Source organism: Phalacrocorax aristotelis, chromosome 2 (assembly GCF_949628215.1).
Source record: "Phalacrocorax aristotelis chromosome 2, bGulAri2.1, whole genome shotgun sequence".
In the NCBI taxonomy this organism is placed as follows: domain Eukaryota; kingdom Metazoa; phylum Chordata; class Aves; order Suliformes; family Phalacrocoracidae; genus Phalacrocorax; species Phalacrocorax aristotelis.
Genome location: NC_134277.1, coordinates 154273362 through 154281531, shown reverse-complemented (window position 1 = coordinate 154281531; position 8170 = coordinate 154273362).

The window sequence follows — 8170 nt, the reverse complement described above, 5'->3', positions numbered from 1 at the left end:
TTTAAGAAAAATTGGCAGCAAAGTGCGAGTTCAAAGAAAATAGATTGGTAGAGGAATTCCAGTTGCAGAAAGGCTTCAGCCACACTTCGACCCTCATTAGTTATCAGTGGATCCAGAGAGCACAGATTCTGAAAGACACGCATGAACAGCTCAAGTGTGAGAAAAATTATGTAAAATATTTCCACTTCATGGAAAGCAAAGAACCCAGCCATGAAACCAACTGCATGTGTGTGGACTAACTGGAGAGGAATCAAATACAGGGCTCAGTATGAAAATATTCATGCCTTTGAGCTTAAAGACATAGCTATTTAATACATTAACAATTATGGTTGGAATACAAAAGACAAGGCCGTCATTAGACTTGTGAAGAGGAAGCTGTTATGGTTGATAGCTGCCAAATGTTTGCTGATCTTGCAAAGCCTGTAGTGCACATCCTATGTGGTGCACACATGTGCGTGCGTGCACACATTTACTTCTCATAATTCTACTGCAGAACCAACGAGGGAACGTTATGAGTAGTGATTTGAGATAAAGCACTTCTACCATCAGGCCTGGAAATTGCACTGGGGTTTGAAAGTTAGATTCTACAGTCATGTTATTTTTGTTTCCTGCTCATGTGTCAACTTCCAGCAGTAAGAAATAAAAAATGGTTGGAGGCAAATTCTAACTTCTGCAGACCTTTCTTTGCTTTCTTGCTTTTTGATCAGATCCTAAGAAGCCTTTGGTCCTTGCAGAGGTACAAGTCAGAAAAATATTCAGCCTTGCAGCTGCAACTCAGTTAACAATTCTTTGAACACCAAATGAGCCAAACCCACAATTTTCTTTTCTATAGCATCATAAAAAGAGCTCTGAGGAGCTCATTCACAAGTGCTGGTATCATCAGCAGAGCTGAGGAAATGCGCACGCATGCACATGCAGAGGAATATGTGTTTGGCATGGAAGTGTAATGTTTCCAGCCACATTTTCCTCTAAAGCCGCAGTTCAGCAAGCTCGTGTGTTTGCATCTGTGTCATCCCAAACTTTTCAGGGCCAGTAAAGCAGGGACCTGTGCTGTTGATTGCACAGCCTTCTGCCTACATCTCTGCCCCTGAAAGGAAGGATAGACAGTGAGCCAAGAGCCAGTACTGGGGCTGAAGACTTTCCCTAACTGTGTGAGAACAAGATGAAAAAAAGATGCTTGTTTGTGGAAGACACCCTCACACCTTTCATTGTGCCTGCAAAGAACTTCAAGAATCTGCAGAAAACAAGGCAGAAAAGAAAAATTACACTTCTCCCTACTTTACAGCAGCAAAAGGAAAAGTCAGTGTTAACTTGGCCCTTATTTCTTCATTTACACCTAAGACAAAACTGTCCCTCTTGGCCAACACCCAGAAAACCACAAGTTATCTAGGAATGGATTGTCTGTTGTAAACTCATCAGTAGTGTAGAGATCACCTATCATTTGTTCTTGTCTAACCCCTTTTAACAGAAGTAAGAACAATAACAAAAAATCTCAGGTTTTGATGTGGTCTCTCTTCCATCATAATGTGTCCTTGGAAACGCCTTTGGCATTTTAGGTCAACTGAGCAGGAGAGTGTGAAGGAGCGAGATAGATAAGTCAAGTTCTGCTGCTTCAGTTTATCAGTATCCGGTTTGGTTCAGGCCATAGGGACAGATCCAGCCTAAGGAACATTCAAATTAGGTCCCATATTTAAGATATTCCTTTTTTATAATAATCATTTGTGGAAGCAAAGTTCTGCTTTCCCAACACCACCTCCTCTATTTTTTTTAAAGAGGGAGAGAGCCGACTGTTGTTTCTTTTATTTGTTTTCCAAGTGGATGCCATAAAGATAACAGCTGTTTTCATTTCTCTAGACCCACAGTCTACACCAGTTTGCATGCTCTAATGGTACTGCAAATGCAGATATTTATCACTGCTACCCAGGATTGTGTCAGGCTTTCAGTAAAATGGATTTGAGAAGTCTGGGCTAAGCAGATGCATGTCACCTCACTCTCCCTGCCAGCCTTGCTTTAACTTTTCTACTTCTTGGAAAACAAGCAATGTCAAGATGGTCTTACAGGAAACAAATGGCCAACATGTCATTGGTTCAAGATTGCAGCTTTGAATGAAAGCTGGGCTAATTATCTGGTTTTAACTTCTCCAGGTATGGGATTTTAATGTATCAAAAATCTCCTTCCATATTCTTTCACTTTATCATTCATTGTGTTTACAGAAATCAAATGTTAGAACAGAAGCTGTCTATGAAAATATATACAGGCTTCAACATTTAATAGAACTCCTTCAGTGTCCTTTGGTTTGGAGTCTTAAACAGAAAATTATCTATCTTTGTTTAAACATTCCCTCAATTCTGGTCTATGATTTCACCATTGTAAAATATCTGTGCTACTATATTTTTGCAGAGGACTGAGACAATATTTTGCAGAACAATTGTTGCAATTTTTGGACAGTTTTTCTGAGTTGCTCCAGTTTTCTATGAGGTCAGATAAATTGTCTCTAAATTCAACTTTTTAATATTTAAATATTTCAATTCTTGAGAGTCTGTGAACCACAAAGGTGATTAACAATATAAAAGTAAAATCAGGAAACCCACATACATTTCTACCAATATAGTCAGAATGATCTTTTCCTGATACTGTGCTTCTAGCTGTCTACTTCATGTTAACTGTCCTCCTTGCAGTCTTTTTTCTGTAGTCAGAAATTATTTTAAAACTAAATACACTTATTTCACAAGAAAGAAATTATTTAAGACATAGAACACTTGCCAATACTGTAGATATTTTTACTCAAAATAATGTTTTTTAAAGAAAATAGCACCAAGCTCTGACTGGTTTTCTTCACTATTTTTGCTGTCATTTAGGAAGTAGCATTTAGCAAGTGACACAAATGACCAGCAACTTTTACCTTTGGTAGAATGTAATCTGGTATATATACAAATTTTCCTTTGGAGTTAAGTCTTGCAACGTGTTCCCAACTCTTCTAAGTATTTAGTGAGACCCATGACAATGGGTGTGCTTCCTTCCTAAAGCACCACCTCCCCAAAACAAGAGATTAAATTGGAATTCTAGGTTTCATTTACAAAAAGAATTTTTAAAAAATTACATTTCTAGACACTACAGTCACAGAGGAAAGCTGAAAATTTTGACTCAAGAAGCAAGAAGTCAGACAAACACGCACAACTGCTTGCTAAGTAATTCTTTTGTGTTGGTAATGCTTTGGAGGATAACTCATAATTTTTAAGTAGCTGGGGTTGACAATACCAACTATGGGATACCATATAAACACAGGGAATCATAAGGACTGCCTGCACTGTCATGTTCTTCTTATGTTCATAGCAGCACAGCCAAAGGAAGGGAAAGAAGTTCATTGTTGAGAGCTTTTGCATAGTAGACCAAAATATAGTTTGGGTGTGAATAATTGCATAACAGGCACAAGCAGGCAAGGTAATTATCCAGAGCCCCACTGGGTTAAACTAGGGACATGCACAAGGCATCTGCTGTGCAGATGGAAGCAAGGACAGGCCCATGCCCTAGTCTTCCACAATTTAAGACTGTCTCTGGCCATTGAATAACGGGCACAGCTGAAAGGATGTGCCTGTAGGTCTGAAACCCACCACTTCCCTAGCTCACCATAAATCTAATATATAAACCACAGGTAGGTAATGCTTCCCAAAGATGACTGTCTCTGAAAAGAGTAAAACCTTTGATAAGGGAGGAAGAAAAATCCAGCACAAGGGCACATGCCCAAATATCTTAATTTCCAGCTCTAGTTTACACCAGTTGAGTCTGTCAACTGGTGTTTTGACATTTGAGATGTCAAATGGCATCTGGTCCCAGGTGCCATTCCCAAGCCTTCTTTGTCCCCTCTGGAGCAAACAGCAAATTTCTCCAACTCTGCAGGCTTTAGTTGCCTAACTAAAATGAAGGCTGGTATTTGTTTATCTTTTCTAGAGCTTCTTCTTTGAAAGAAAGATGCCAAACACATCCATAAAAAAAAATTTAAGAACCTGGAAGGTACCAATCAGAAAGCATGGCTGAAAACAAGGCAGAAGAGTTACAAATGAGAATATCACAGTAGGGAAGTCTACAGCTGGGAAAGGGAGGGTGTGTGTGTGAAGAGAAGATAGTTTTTATTTGAAACACATGTGTGCTGGTTAATCACGGCTGGAACCTGGGATCGGGTGAGACTCTGTAGTGGAGAGGAGGTGGCAGACACAGGGAAATTATTTTTTATTTCAAACAGATGTATTAACAATGGCCTTATGCTGGTGAAACTCAATAAAGAAGAGATTTAAAGAGGGGTATACTGTGATGGGAATTTGTAGCTGGGAGGCAGAAGGGAAAATGATCATTTGCAATAGACATATGTAATCACTGTGTGTGCTCAGTGCTGAGATGAGGGTGGGACTGCAGCTGCCAAAGCAAGTGAAAAGGAAAAGCCCAGCCACTGCTGCAGCAGAAAATGGAAAGAAGGGATGGGTTGGTCCATCAGGGAAGGAGGACAAAATATGTGGTAGAGAAAATATATGCACTTTTAAATTTGTGACTCCTAGCAAAACTAAAATTGTTCCTTTAATGTGCCATATTAAAGAAATGTGCTGCTTAGTCCTGTAACTATTTTCTCTTCTGTTGCAGGATATTGTGTGCCCTCTTAGTATTTATAGAATGATGCCTGAACACAATCCTTGTGTTTTCATCAATAAATTAATGATCTTTGTCATTCAATGTGAAGTTAGAATTTCCCTTCCTTTTCACAGTTTTTTTCTTATTTGCTTCCTTGTCTCTTTTTAACATGTTAGAAACTTATGTTCTTAATTTGATTTAAGGTGAGAGCTGTTATCAGCTTTGCCTCCCTGGGGAGTCTCCAATCACAACCAGCAAGAGATTTTACTTAAAAACATAAACACATATTACCATGAGTAAATGAAAAGCAAATTCAGTACAGTCAAGACCTGAACAATTTACATATAACTGCAGTAGAAAATTGGTGAAATCCATGATTATATGGATAACATCTTCAAAACAAAATAGATGTCTAGTTTTATCTTGGAGAACACTACCAGACAAAATTAAAGTGAAGCAATCTTCCCCAAGTTCAGAGGGTACCCAGAGGTGCATGTCCAGACGAGTGCAAGGAGTCTCAGCTTTCATGACCATCAATGAAGATCTCATCAGCATTGTCACTGCAGACTAGGATGGGCTGCCTTGCCATTTGCAGGTGTTTAGGTTAGGATGAGATGAATTCCACTCTGCCCCCATTGACTACATACACTCTCCACTGTTTACAAAAGACTAGAGCAACTCTCTCAAATGCGCCTGCCGTGTTGGAGATGCCCTTTCTTAATCAGGTGAATCTGAAGTGTTTTGCTTTCCCACAACAATATGTTTTGTAAGATAGGAAGACACACACTAACACTTATTTTTAGGCATCCAAGGACTCAGATATGCAGTCAAGTTCCAGTAACAAAGGGCACATGCTCCGTTACCACGGCTTACCGATATATGATGACTTGTTAGCCCTGGGTAATTCATTGCATCCCCAACTCTGTCATAAAAGTAGCTGAATTTTCAAAAGCTTTCGGATAGGCCACAGCCTTGAAGCTGCATATAAATAAAACTGTGATCCAATTAATGCTGCTTTATGCTCTTATATGGGTGAAAAGTGCATATTTCCTATGACTTGCCATTGACTCAATAAACAAAAGGAACTGGAGGTGCATGGTGCTGAGCTGCCCTGTAACGGGAAATAGCTGGTCTGACCCGCCAGGGTGCAGAGTCCCCCATAGGGAGTCCTCTGTTTTGCTCCATGCTTTAAACAAAGCTCTCTGAAGACATTTTTTACAAGATATATTTTCTTTCCTTGCTGTTTGGATGTCAGGAAGAAAGTACAGCTGCTGAAAAAATAATTGGGCAATGCATTAGTGTTTAAGAGAGATTTCTGAGTTTTATTTTTGTTCTGTCTTTTTAAATTGTGTTGCCAGCTTGCAGCAAAAGGCAAAGTAGAAATCCATGGGAAAGAAAACTGAACTTACATTTTGAGAAAAGCTGTTTGCTATCAGCTTCTGCTGGTTTCAATCCACTGCATGACTAGAACAAGGCCATTTTATGCTCTAGGTTTTCCTTTCAAAATCCAGACACAAGGGAAGTGCTTGTCAAAAATTATTAACGTCTTAAACATGTTTTACTATAGACAAAGACATTAAGATACATTTGAAAACGCCCATATACATTATAAAAGCTGGAGAAATGTGCTTTTTCCAGTGCTCTTTTAGGACAGAAAGGAGAAGTGGGTATTGCATTTTTCTCTTGGGACAGATTCACTAGCAGTGATTTGACCAGAAAGAAGCCTCCTTCACTTCTGCAATGTATAATGAAGGAAAACTGAGCTGTAAGTTAAAGATGAAGGTGAAAGCCTGACCTCAGTGAAATTAATGGGAATTCTGCCATTGATTTCAAAATGGCCAGCATTTCAATCAAGATATAAACTTTGTTTCATTCTGTCTTGGTCTGGGAGTTACTCAGGAGTAGTGCTATGTCTGAATTTGATTTTTTTTTGGTTCTCTGTCCAAAATGTGAAAAAATAAAAAGAAAATAATCTCCAGTCAACCAAAACCCATTGTTTGCTTTGCTAAACCAACAAAAACTCAGAATACACTTTTTGTCAGCAGAGGTATTTCTTCTAACACAAAGTGTATTGTTTGTGAGTCTCAAACTCGCAGGCTTCTGTCTTCATTTATTAATGAAAACAGTTTTTCAAGCAAAAGCAATTAAATGTCTTTGTTTAAAGATGTCAAAACAAATTGTTTAGTTTTCTAAATCTTCTATCACCCAATGCTTTTGTCCAAAAGCACTCAACAAACTCAAAAGAGACTCATTTGAGTTCTTCAAGAACTTCATGTTTTTGGAATAAACCCATTTATTTGGGAAGAAAAACTGAAACCAAACAACACAAATCTCTTCAGGATTTTAATGCTGTCAGGACTGCAAAGAGGATTTAGATTACCTTTGAGAGAAATAATTTCCATATTGAAACTACTTTACCTGGTAGTGAATTTCAAATATTTTCAACATAAAATATTAGTGTTTATTTTTTAAGTAAGTGAGTCACAAATAAGAGAGGAACGTGGATGAATATTTTGATGCAAATGACAGAATCAAGTACAGTCAAGATCCTGGTGTCTCTAGTTCTGAAAATATACTCACTTCTAATTGCTTCAAAAACTTTTCTAAAAAACCTTCCACTTCATGGAGTTATGGACTTGAAGGAGCAATGTCATAGTAGCACACAGCATGCACAGGATCATAGGCAGCATCACAACATTACCCAGCCACAGAGGTGTGAACTGTTAGAATCTTAGGGTTTGGAACGGATGGGGATTTTTGGCCTTTTTTTGTTTTGTATGTCAATATAATGTAGGTTTGAGCAGTTCAGGCTTTACACAGCTCTAGTAGAAATGGAAAGTCCTAACCACAGATTAAATCATCTGTATTGTATTATGAATAGTCAGCTCTGTTGAGAAAGGACATTTGACTTTGAAATGTGGTAGATATTAGCAAACACTTAAGAGAAACCACAAAACTTCATGTATTTGCCTGGAGTAAGCCTGCAACATCTGCTCGAACCCTTCTGGGTCTACACCGTTAAGAACATAAGTCAGCTTGTTGGTCATTCCTCTGAACTTGAAGCCAGATGAGCAAATCCAAGCCATTTCATGGTACAATCACTCTAATCATTTCAGCATGGTTGCTAGGCTTTTTGCAGAGGACATGAGCTTCAGAAAAATATTAGGCAGTATTTGCAACACTTCCCTCCCTTACAAAGATTAAGTTGTGTGAGTTGCAGAGCTCTGAGAAAAAGCTCTTCTTATCTGTCTGGCTGCTTTATTACTCATTTATTAGGTTATATTCCCAGGCCTTGTAGTTCAGTTTCATTTATTTAGCACTATTGGCTTTTTTGTTCATGACCTGAAACTGCCCATTTTCTATTTTCACTCAAAGGAATGGCTACTATGAATACATACAAATTACAATTTATAAGGATACTTTTTTATTGTATAGTATTTTAATAACTGTTATGGATGTACAAATATCTCCACTGGATGGGACTAGATTTGTTCACCTGGCAAGGTCAGCCCTGACAGGTGAGTGAATAGGCATTATTTATCATAGAGTC